Raw genomic sequence first — 12522 nt, 5'->3', positions numbered from 1 at the left:
AATTATGGCTTGTTGGTTGCTACCAGCATCTGTTCCCATGAACAGTTCTACAAAGTTACATCAGGACAATAGCCCTTTGCTTCCTGATCCTTTAATTTATCGTCATGTTGTTGGACGCCTCCTCTATCTTACTACTACCCGGCCTGACATTACATACGCTACACAGTAGCTTAGCCAATTCATGGCTTCTCCTACTGAATCCCATTTTCGTGTAGCAAATCGGGTTTTGAGATATTTAAAGTCTAATCCAGGCAGAGGTCTTTTACACCATCGGGACGTTTTTTTCTGGGGCTAGGTACTAAGACTGTGACAGTGAATTTATACAAAACTGGTAACTTGGATAGGCAATAGGGAGTGATCGAAAGGGGTCAGGTAAAAAATGGGTACGAAATAATTTTTGTATGAGCAATGATAATTTACAATGGTGTATAAAATCTGTACAAACGTTGAATAATGAACATGCGGATATGCTCCAATTGAACCACGGGATTGTATTCGTATAATATAATTGGTTGAAAGATTGAATACTTGTCCTTTAAAGGACAAAATTTCCTTTCATATTCTAAGGAGTTTTATTATTGTAGAGGTCTTTTCTTTCCCCGTAACTTCTGCTCATATATGTGGATTCAGTGATTTTGACTGGGCGGATTGTCCAGATACTCGTCGTTCTTTAACTGGTTATTATTTTTTTTTTGAAAAAGTCTATGATCTTTTGAAAAACAAAGATGCAATCCACTGTTACCATGTCTTCAACAGAAGCAGAATATAGGGCTCTTGCAAACACCACCTGTGAGCTCTTCCAATGGTTGATCAATATGCTGCATTTTTTTCAAATTCCAACTGATCGCACTCCTATTTTTTTGTGATAATCAGAGCGCTCTACACATTACAGCAAATCCTATTTTTCATGAGTGAACTAAACACTTGGAAGTTGATTGTCACGTGGTCCGTCAAAAGACTTAAGTTGAAATAATGAAACTTCTTCTTGTCTCTTCTCTAGGACAATTGACCGACATCTTTACTAAGTTATTGTCCCCTCATCTCTTTTATCTTAATCTCTCAAAACCAAGTATTTTTCATCCTCCAACTTATGGAAACGTATTAGAACAATAATAAGTAATTGTATTAGAGTAATAATGAATAGTTAAGAGTTAATAGTTGGTTGCTAAATATTTATGAGATTAATTTAAAATTTTTTTATAAATAGTATAATTCTTTATCATATAAATAATAACTTTAATACATATCTTTTATTTTTTTATCTTTATTTTCTTGTTAGATATGTATGCCGCAAGTCGCTAAGGACTTGTGGTAACATGCCAAGGAGGATTGACCAATCTATCAAGAGAGGGGTTCTAGAACATCTACGATGTAAAACATGTCGAAATAGGAGGATTATTGGTAAAATGAGAAACAGTATCGAGACGTTTGGGGATCGGATAGATTATGCAACTTTTTTATATTGCTAATTGGTATATTTATTGTGTTGATGAACTCTGCTAACGGTTAAGAAATGTTAAAGAGTTATTAAAATTTATTATTTTTATTATTATTTAGTTATTAATTTAATTTGTTTGGTTTAATTTTTTTAGTTTAATAATTCAATAATATATTTTATTTTATATTTTTAAATGTTAATTTTTATTATTATTAACTTAGCTTTATACATGTGGACGATGACATTAGTATATTAATATTTTTTTTTCGTTAGATATAAATAATAATAGTTGACATATAGTAGAAGTAAAATGGACGGGAGACTATTATGTATGATAGCAAAAAACGTTGGGGGAACGATCTATGTATTAATTTTTTTTGGGACTAAAATGTCTGTTTTTAAAATTTTTGGGGATTGATTTGAGTAATTACTCTGTCGGAAAATAAATTAGGAACAAATTTGTCTATCGGAGTAAAACTTTGGAATTAATCTGTGTATTAATTTTTCTCGAAGACTAAAATGTCCACTTTTAAAATCTTTAGGGATAAATTTAGGTAATTACTCAATACCCTAAAGTAAAAAAAAAACTAATGATAAAGTAATAAAATAAATAATTTATCACTCTTAAATTAAAATAGTAAAATATACATTTTATAAAAATTACAAAATCAATAATAATTAATTCCTCACTTTAAAAAATCTAAATTCTTCATGTAAAGAAGAATAGGAATAATGAAGCACATTATCAAAACCTGAGTGCAAGGTTGAGGTGGTGTGGTACCGGCAATCATCGATGGGTCGGCAGGTGGGGTCACCTGCAAAGATATTCTGATATCAAAATAAGCGTCTGTATAACAAGACGGCTATATTAAAATTATGGTAATGCACTTGAGAAGAGGGGTAGATCTCTCTCCTTTATTTCATTAGTTCGGATGGGCCCTTTTGTTCGTGTCCAATCCCTTAGTACCTTCTCTCGGCTGTTTCAATCTCTTTTAAGGAGATGATGTCATGCATTATGCATTTCGTCGTATGATCGGGTTGTGAATCTGCTTGATGGACCTCCGATCAGAGTTGGGTTTGGCCAAAGCAGTACCCTCAATGCGCCGAGGTGCAAAGCGCACAATTGGTGTATTAGTTTGCCCGCATTCTCACTACAAGAAATTATCGGAATAGCGGCCGATTTAGCGACCAATTCTGGTGGTCGCTAAAACCTTGGTCGCTAAGTAGAATATAGCGACCAATTTCGGTCGCTAACCATTAGCGACCGATTTTCGGACAAGGCCACTAAACCTTCACCAAAGAATATTGGTCGCTAACATAATTGGTCACTAAATGTTGACCAAATTTTTCGTCACTAAATCGGTTGTTGAGTAAATCAATCGCTAAATGCCGACCAACTTTTCGGTCACTAAATCAGTCGCCATAAAATCGATTGCTAAATCGGTCGCCAATGCCTGATTTGAAAATCTAAAATGGGTCGCTAATTCCTAAACTAAAAATCTAAATTGGTTACTAAATTGGTCGTTGTTCTTAATTTTATAATTATATATTTTTACTAATTTCACATTTACTACTATTAAAACTTAAATTTCATAAATAATTATATTTTCACAAAACATAAAAAAGAATCAAGTATAGATTAATTTTTCAAATAAATACCACAATATTCATAATGTCTACATAGAAATATAAAATTTAAAATTTTTAAAATTTTTAAATACATTAAATTTATAATCTACAATTTAGACTAAAACATGGTAAAAATAATTCATAAACATAACTATGCTCTATTTAATATCTACTTAGACTAAACAACTATAACTATCTCAGCTTGTACCTTCTTTCATTTATTTATTTATGTTTTTGGCAGGAGGCTTACTTTTGATAAATATCGAGGCTTGTTCTGAATCTTTGTTCTTAACTCACTTCCCATGTATTTTCTTGCGATAAACAATATTTTGAATAAGAAAATGAAGCAACACCTTTCCCAGTTTCCTAGCTTCAAAATTCTCATACGTGTCCAACACTCCAACTACAGATACGTACTTTGATATGCCAAAAACCTTATGTTTTGAGAAGAAAAGAATTAGCTCCACCATTTGTTCAGTGAAAGAGATACCGTAATCCAAAGGGAGAAACCACAGGTTCATAGAGAGAGAAGGAACATAAAAACCCTTGAGAAGCTAGATAGTCCCACATCACCTGGGAGCAAGAAAGGGTGGTGAAAATGCACTGTACAAATAAAGATTAAGCAACAACATTTCAATATACTTACGTGGACGGGGTCAATGGGTGATCAAGAAGGCCCATGGCTTAGGTTGGTGATCTCCATTGCACTTAGGAGGGGTGCCCGCCTAAGGTCTCCTCAAGTAGGAAAGCCTACATCATAATTTGTGGCAGCGGGAACTTGCGTTCGCGCAGTCCCTACCTAATTTCAGTTTAAAGTCTTTTCAATCATATATTGTTGGTTTCAACCCTTTGAGTTCAAACCTTTTGCTTATTACCACGTCAGGGGGCCGAATTCTCAACCAGCCGTTCAAGCTTAAAATTAGTTGCATGTAAATAAAATTAGTGCATCGCCAAGTCAATCATCCTTCATGGTTAGCACTATGGAAAAGCGTGGAGCTAATTAAGAAACCTTTACAGTAATAGAGGTAACAGGAATATTAAGTGATTAAAGAGAATTAGAAAGTAAATATTTGATAATAAAATGATACAAATGTGCAAACACATAAAGACATTTGCTTCAGCTATCTAAGAAGTTCGGAAAGTTCAGCAGTATATCAAGACATCTGTAGGTGGAATATTAAGTGATTAAAGAGAACAAAGCTATATTGGTTTGTAATTACAATGAAGTAAATCATGGAGAAATCAACAATTGTCCAATATCTTCCTCAATAAGCATCAGCCAGAACAGCTCCAATGAGAAGTGTAAGATAACAAGTGCCTTGCCAGGTGGTGACATTTCTTGCAGCAGAGACATTTCCTTCATGTAGTTTGGTGGTAAGGTAGGTAATAAGATTTGTTGCAATGCCATAGTAAGCCAAACGTTCACAGCACTCGTTGCCTATAATCCATATTACATAGATATGCAATGAACAAAATAGATTATGCAATGCATAAGAAAATAAATGAAAAAAAATGTTTACCTAGGATAAATGGGCAAGCTCTCCAATTGCCAGTATTCTCCTTAAGTACAGGCCTCCCTTTAAAGTCAACTGAGCCATCTCCAGTGTATCTTCTGCTCTCTTCATCCTTCAAATATGAAATAAAATGATACTTTTTTCCCAAATTCCACAACATATTGTTCACTGCAAGCTTAATTGTTCACTATAAAAGAAACTTTAATTTGATCGTAAGCAGATCCATGCAAAATTTCGATTTCACTAGCGCCGCATCTTTTTTTTCCTTATAAAAAGAGAGCCGATACGCATAGGTCTATAAAATACAAACTTTTTCCACCAACTCTGCACTTTCTAATAACCATGCTTGAGAAGTGACAAGGACCATGTGTCTCTTTGCAAGGATCTGAAGAAACAAGAAAATAACGAACTTAAGCTTCAACTTTTCAAATTATTTTGGAGGTAAAGCAAATTTTGATTGGAATGTCATAAAATATAATATATATATATATATATATATATATATATATATATATATATATGAATCAGTTAAAAGAAGAGGCTATTAGTGCAAAGGAAGAAATAAATGGTTTGAATAACGCAATAGAATCAATAACCGGCGAATTACAGAAGGCAAAAATTGAACTGAACATGTATAAAGAGAGAGACATTGAATCGCAGGTGGAGATCGCATTACTGAAATTGCAGTTTTAGGAGAACAGATTGGCTTATGAAAATCAAGATTCACAGGGCGAATTGTATATGATAACAAGGATCGGATCTGGAACTGGATCTGGATCTGAAGAAGTCAGAATGAACATGGAGAACAAGAATGGTGAAATCGCAGTGGTGGCTGCGGGTGCAAATTGCCGTGTGAGTTATCATCAATGAAGAAAGAACTGAGAATGGCGGCGGCGAGGATCGCGGAGCTGAGAGGGCGAGCAGAACAAGCTCTAAGCAGGACTTGACGGAAAGTGACTTCTCTCTCCACTCTGCCGGAGAGTGAGGGAGGCAGCGAGAGGGACGTGTGTGAGGACTGAGGAGAGAGCTTAGGGTTAGGGTTGAAAATTGAAAAATGATGTTTTTTTTAATTTATTTTAAAATCTAGTAGTATTATTTAAAATAGTTATCGATTTATTTTTTAGTTGGTTGCAAATTCGGTCACTAATAGCAATCGATTTAGTGACCAATTGCTAAGATTTTATAATTGATCGCTAAAATTTGTTGCTATATTAACCCTTATCAACCAATTTAGTGACTGCTATCTTAACGACCGAATTAGCGATACCAACTATTTTATCAACATATTTTTAAGTTGGTTGCTAATTCGGTCGCTATATTATAAAATAGCAACTGATTTAGCGACCGAATGCTTTAAAATTAGTATTTTATAGTTGGTCGCTAAATCGGCAGCTATGTTAACACTTAGCAACCGATTTAGTGACCGACTTCTTAGCGACCAACCACCATAAAGCTTGTTTTTATATTGGTCGCAAAATCAGTCGCTAAATTAAAAATAGCAACCGATTTAGCCACCAATATACCCTAAAAGCTTGTTTTTTATTTTGGTTGCTAATTCGGTCGCTAAATTAAAAAAAATAGCGACCGACTAGATTAGCTTTGTCATCGGTAGCAAAATCGGTCACTAATTTTTATTTTAGTGACCAATTTAGCATCCAAAAGTGGGTGGTCACTAAATCGGTCGCTAATTAAAATTTAGCGACCGATTTTTTTAAATCCTAGAAAAGTTTGATTGGTCGCAAAAGAGGACGCTAATAGTGACTGATTTTGCTGGTCGCTAAAATCGGTCGCTATTTTAAAACTTTCTTGTAGTGTCTCGTGAAAAGTGGTCTTTGCCCAACCCTGCTTTGTCGGTAGGGCTCACACTCCTAGTGCTTTCCTCGTGCGTAGGAGTTGCCCCCAGCCGTTACTCTAAAGTGTCACTTCAATTATCATGCCCAAAGCATTAAATGCTCTTTAAGTGATTTGAAAACCAGAGAAAATATCTATTATGCCCCTAACCTTCACGCTTCTCCTTCCCTAGTAGCAGTTACCACTCCTACTTCATTTTCTTCTTTTTTGATTCCCATAACTGCCCATCACTTTTCGTTTTCCACTACTGCTATCGTGTTCCTCTACGATCATTCTCTCTATCCTCTCTCGTGGGTCTCATTCTTCCCCTGTATTTTTCATTGTTTGCTTCCTGAAATTGTCTACATTCATCTTTACTGGTAAGTGGCTTACTCTTTTACATTATTTTGCTTTACTTTTCACTATTACCATGTTGGTTTTCTTGTTGTTGTTACCTTTTGGACCAAATCAGCTTTGTTAGATAGTTTCCAGGGGGTGCCATAGGCTTCCTTTTTGTGAATTAGACTAGAATGGTTTAATGTAGGATGATTTTAGTTTAAGTGTAGAATAACTTACCTTAGGCTTAAAAACTTCACCCGGCCTAACTATTTAAGTGGTGCGTACTGTTGGTATGGCACAGCGACCCCTTATGAATTGGTACGCTTAATGTACTATCAATGTCACGAGCACGTCCTCCAGGATAACCGCGGAGGAGTTAACAAAGTTTGGTGACATAGGAGCATCGTGTGGAGGCAACCCTGAGGAGGCAAACTACGAGCTGTTAGTGTCTGGCCCTCGGGAGCGCGTCTGCCAACTAAACCTTGACGATCCACGCGTCCCAGATTGGAGGTGGGTATATAAACCCATATTTACTACTTTGGGAGTTCGACTTCCCTTCTCCCCCTTCATTATGGTTCTCTTAAATCAGTGTGATGTTGTCCCCTCATAACTTCATCCGAACAGTTGGGCTGCCATCTGGTACATCAAAATGGTCTACGAGTACTTGGAGCTTCTGGACACCGTCGAAGTCTTTGTTTTCTTCTTCTTACTCGCGAACCCTTCCCAAGAGGGTAAGCATAAAAATGGGTACCTTTTTTTTCGGGCTGTGCAAAATCGTAAAATCTTCGGGCTTTTCAAAGATTGTTTTCATGGCTTTAAAGATACTTTTTTTCAAAATAAGGCCTCCAAGGTCGTCATCCTTTCTGGTTTACCCTTGAGGGAGAGAGGTGCATTCCGACCTATTGGAGCTTCAGCGCCGGCTCGAATTGCTTGATCAAAATGACCTATGAAGATTTAGGTCGGCAGAACTAGCAAATTGTTGATGTCTTGATGGCAATATTTAGTTCTCATCCCCTTAACCCTTACCTCCTAATGGGTGACTTAGAAGCCGGACGGGACTGCATAGGTAAATTCATGTTTCTTTCTATTATTCTCACGACGTCACATTTTACTTACTAGTGCTTAATTGCCGACTTTGTAACTTGGTTTTCTTTTTCTTTTGTAGTTGGAATGGTTGCTAGGAATACCTCAATTAGCCGTTTGATGACTCACTTCTTCCCTGGGGATGATGAGAACACTAATTCCTCCACTCTTCAAGCCGAGATCTCTTAAGCTGATGAGCTGAAGGTTCAATCTTAGCCTCCGATTGAGCCACCTCTCGGGCACAGTGTTGATGGTGAGGTTGACCATGGCGAACCGGCAGTGGTTGCACACTCTTCCGATGCTCAGGTTGAGGATCCTAAAGTGGTTGTGATCTCCAACCCCAAGAAAATGAAATCCAGCTCCAGCCGGGGTCAAGTGCTCTTCGTGATGGACAAGAACTTCGACGCAGGCTTCTTTATTGATTCCCAGCTGTTGCCTGTAACAACCGCCCCTCACCCCTTTCTAGAAAATTCAATTTGAAATTTAAAAACCATTTAGGAGATAGGCTTATATATTTAAATTATGGATAGAAATCTAACAATCGCCCTTCTTTTGAATTTAAAATACCACAATCACACCTACCACCAGAAGTATATAAATAAGGGTACACCGGTAGGTAGAAGATCACCCCTCTCAAACACTAATTCTTCCCATTCTCTTTCTATAAAAATATTATGTGTACAAACACAAGAGTCAACCTCATAGTCAATAAAGAGGTGTTAGAACAAAAGTAGGAAATTATGTTTTATTACTTTTATGCTTGGCATGCGTTATGTTCTATTTTTTATTTTATCATCTATATTGCTGCCATGTGATGCTCTTATACTATTATCATGATTATGTGTTTATGGCATTATTCCTCTTTTTTCTTATGCTCTTATACTGCATGACAAAGATGTACCACGATTTGAAGAAGATGTTCTGGTGGCCAAGAATGAAAAAGAATTTGGCTACAGTCATGAATAAATGTCTATTTTGTCAGAAGGTAAAAATTGAGCACTAGAAACCATCAGAGGTATTGCAACCCCTTGGCATTCCAGAGTGGAAGTAGGAGGACATATCGATGGACTTCATAATTGGACTACCTCGTACTCAAGCGAGACATGATGCCATATGGGTTATTATAGACCGGCTTACAAAGATTGCTCATTTTCTACCACTCAGGGCGACCGACTCATTGGAAAAACTAGCCACGCTATATATCAAAGAGATCGTGGGGTTGCATGGGATGCCATTAACCATAGCCTCGGACAGAGACCCAAGGTTTAGCTCTAGGTTTTGGAATGCGTTGCAGAAGGCGTTTGAGACAAGACTGTGCTTAAGCACGTCATACCACCCCCAAACAGACAGACAAACAGAAAGGACCATCCAGACGCTGGAAGATATGTTAAGAGCTTGTGTTCTAGACAGACCATGAAAGTGGGAGAGTCACCTACCACTGATTGAGTTTGTTTATAACAACAGTTACCATACTAGCATCAGAATGGCACCATATGAGGCTCTTTTATGGACGAAGATGCCAATCTCCTTTATGCTAGTATAGACCAAAAGAGTGAGGATACTTATGACCAAAATTAGAAAGACGGACCACAAAAGATATCAAAAAGATATGGGAAAGAATACTTATTGCCCAAAGTCGACAAAAGAGCTATGCAGATCAACAAAAGAAACCCCTCGAGTTTCAGGAAGGTGATCATGTATTCCTAAAAATCACCCCCACCACTCGGGTAGGAAGGGCTCTTAAAGTGAGAAAATTAAGCCCACAGTACTTAGGTCCATTTCAAATCCTTCGACACATAGGAAAGTCAGCATACCAGATCGCCCTACCATCGAATCTGTCAAGATTACGCAACGTGTTCCACGTGTCGCAACTCGGAAAATACCAGCACGATCCAAGCCATGTGTTGTAGCAAGAGAATGTAGCACTCAAGGACGACCTAACTTTTGATCTAACAGTCGTGGAGATCATAGACAAAAGCGTAAAGTAACTAAGGAACAAGACAATACGACTAGTAAAAGTGGCATGGGGTAGCGGAAGTTCAAGGGACTACACATGGAAAATAGAGGCAGACATAAGACAGAAGTTTTCGAACTTGTTTACAGGTAACGATCATGACAAGATTTTTTTCCTTCCCAACAGTAGAGATTTACTAACATAACACCTAAGCTATCTAATGACCCTCATCGACCAATTCAAGGGGTGGAATTTGGGGACAAATTCTTTTCTTATGGGAGTGGTAATGAAGCATCTGCCCCTCACCCCATCTAGAAAATTCAATTTGAAATTTAAAAACCAGTTAGAAGATAGGCTTAGAATTCTAAATTATGGATATGAATCTAACAACCGCCCTTCTTTTGAATTTAAAATACCCCAGTCACACCTACCACCAGAAGTATATAAATAAGGGTACACCAGTAGGTAGAAGATCATCCCTCTCAAACACTAATACTCCCCCTTCTCTTTCTACAAAAATATTCTGTGTACAAACACAAGAGTCAACCTCATAGTTAATAAAGAGGCGTTAGAAAAAAGTAGAAAATTATGTTTTATTATTTTTATGCTTGGCATGTGTTTATTTTTTTTATCATCTATATTGCTGCCATGTGATGCTCTTATATTGTTATCATGATTATGTGTTTTTGGCATTATTCCTCCTTTTCTTTTTCCTTACACGCATGCATTATGTTCATCGTCAAAGTTTCTTCCATACGCAAATCCATCATTATTTAAAACTTTTTTATCAAGAGTACATGCATATTTTTGTGGTTTTATGATGAATGCTATTCTTATAATTGTTTCTACTATCTTACAAGCCATTTAAGTCAATAGTACATGCCTTTTTATAAACTTTGTTCGATTATTCAATATGCCCTATTTTTCATTATGTGCATTAAAAATATGATCATTTAACTTATGTCATTATGTTATTAATATCTCTTTAATTAAAGAGTACATGCCTATCTTGTGACATATAACTATGATATCATTATTTCACATGCCCCTTTTATCCTTATACGTGTCTATCTTCGTGCATGATTTTCTTTTTGGGTATGCCTAAACAACCATATTTGTAAATTGAACTGAGGGGATGATTCTTCAGTAAGGGAAGGCGATCCCTAAAGACAAGATATCGATATGATCCTTCAATAAGGGAAGATGATTGATCGAGATGATCCTTTGGTAAGGGAATGTGATCGCCAAAACATTTGGGATAAGAACCTTTGGTAAGGGAAGGGGACTTCCACCTTTTATACCGGATTGAGCTCAATACCTTCCATAAAAGCTACAAGTTAAGAAAGGAAAAAGTATAAAGGAAAAGTTTGCTTGTGCTATTAATTTCAAAATTACATCCAGCTTAAGTTATGATTATGTTGAGTGCCTATACGATATTATTCCTCTATTTGGCTTATATATGTTGATTATGTTATTATTTTTCTGAGATCTTTTAAGTTCTCACCCCTTCTCTTTCCCTTACTATCTCCAGAGGGGCGTGGGACAGCGGATAGAGACAACGCAACACCCTTCGAGGGTGACTTCTGAGTATGATCCCTCAAAGCACGTGTGGGTAGTTACAACCACTACTATCGTGCTCCAAACGATCTACTTAGGTCGAGATTTCGTAAGAGAATACCCTCAACTACCTGTCATAACTTTCCTAGATACGAACACTTCAACATTCAAGAAACGGTCACCCGAATTGGTCTACCTCGAATCAGATTCTGAGATAGAGGAGGAGGACCCAATAGAGGAGGCCCAGAGGAGAAATTGACCTTTTGCATAAGTCCAAAGATGGAGTACATGCCCTATTCTCCCACTTCAGCACCCCGTCAGATCTTAGTTCACCCACACAGTAGAATCGGATTGTCACCCCACAAAAAAGTGTTAGAAGAGGATTGCTAGTACTCCGATTCATGGAAAACTTAAGGATCCGACAAAAGATAGGATATGATACAAGGAAGGGAGTTTCTTCGACGAAATTAGTTAAGACGCGTCGGGTTTTTTGTCATAGTCGTGTTTCTTTTTCTTCAAAGACTTTACTCATGGGAATCTTCTTGTTATTTTATTTGCTCGAACTTGCTTATGTGTGTTCAATTCCATCTTTCAATTGCTTATTGATTTTTACCCAAGACTTGGCATGCGTATTCTCCTTCTTTCTTGCATAACGATTGAGTTAATTTGCTTTCCAAAAGATGACACCCTATCTAAAGGCCTTTAAGAATAGGTTTTAACTTAAGATGTTACACTGCCGAGCACTAAAAACTTCTTCCGGGATAAGGACCTGGCCGACCAAGTGAGGTGGACGTATCGAAGCTTTCTCTGAGCCGCTGCTATCACGAGGAATGTGGAGTCGGTCTTAGCCCAGTGTAAGATTCTAGATGGAAAGTATAGGATGGCTCAACGTGAAATTACTAAGTTAAAGACCTTGGCCGACGCGGCTCGCCTTGAGGCCACAAATATGAAGAAACATAAAAGAGAGATCATCAAAGAATCCCGAGATGCAATAGCTGCTACCGAGAAGGCGATCAAAGCCCAAGTCTCGCTGTTTTCCCCTGACTTCGACACCTCAGCGGTTGGTGCTTTCAAAATAATTCAAGACGGCAAGATCGTCGACATAGCGAGGAAGTAGCTAGCTTTGAATTTGTAACTTGTTTATAGTTTTAAACTCTTTTCATTCTTGGGCCGATGTG

The 12522-nt window shown here is 37.2% G+C and overlaps 1 non-coding gene across 1 annotated transcript; it reads left to right on the top strand.

Moving 5' to 3' along the window:
• The first annotated feature begins 3705 nt into the window (after window positions 1-3705).
• Window positions 3706-3865, top strand: LOC130984888 (U1 spliceosomal RNA). The gene has a single exon (XR_009088793.1). It is a non-coding gene; the product is annotated as a U1 spliceosomal RNA (small nuclear RNA).
• The last annotated feature ends 8657 nt before the right edge of the window (window positions 3866-12522 follow it).

This window comes from Arachis stenosperma, chromosome 5, assembly GCF_014773155.1.
Source record: "Arachis stenosperma cultivar V10309 chromosome 5, arast.V10309.gnm1.PFL2, whole genome shotgun sequence".
Lineage (NCBI taxonomy): Eukaryota > Viridiplantae > Streptophyta > Magnoliopsida > Fabales > Fabaceae > Arachis > Arachis stenosperma.
Note: the sequence above shows the minus strand (reverse complement) of the source record. Positions and strands in the feature narration are given on the sequence as shown.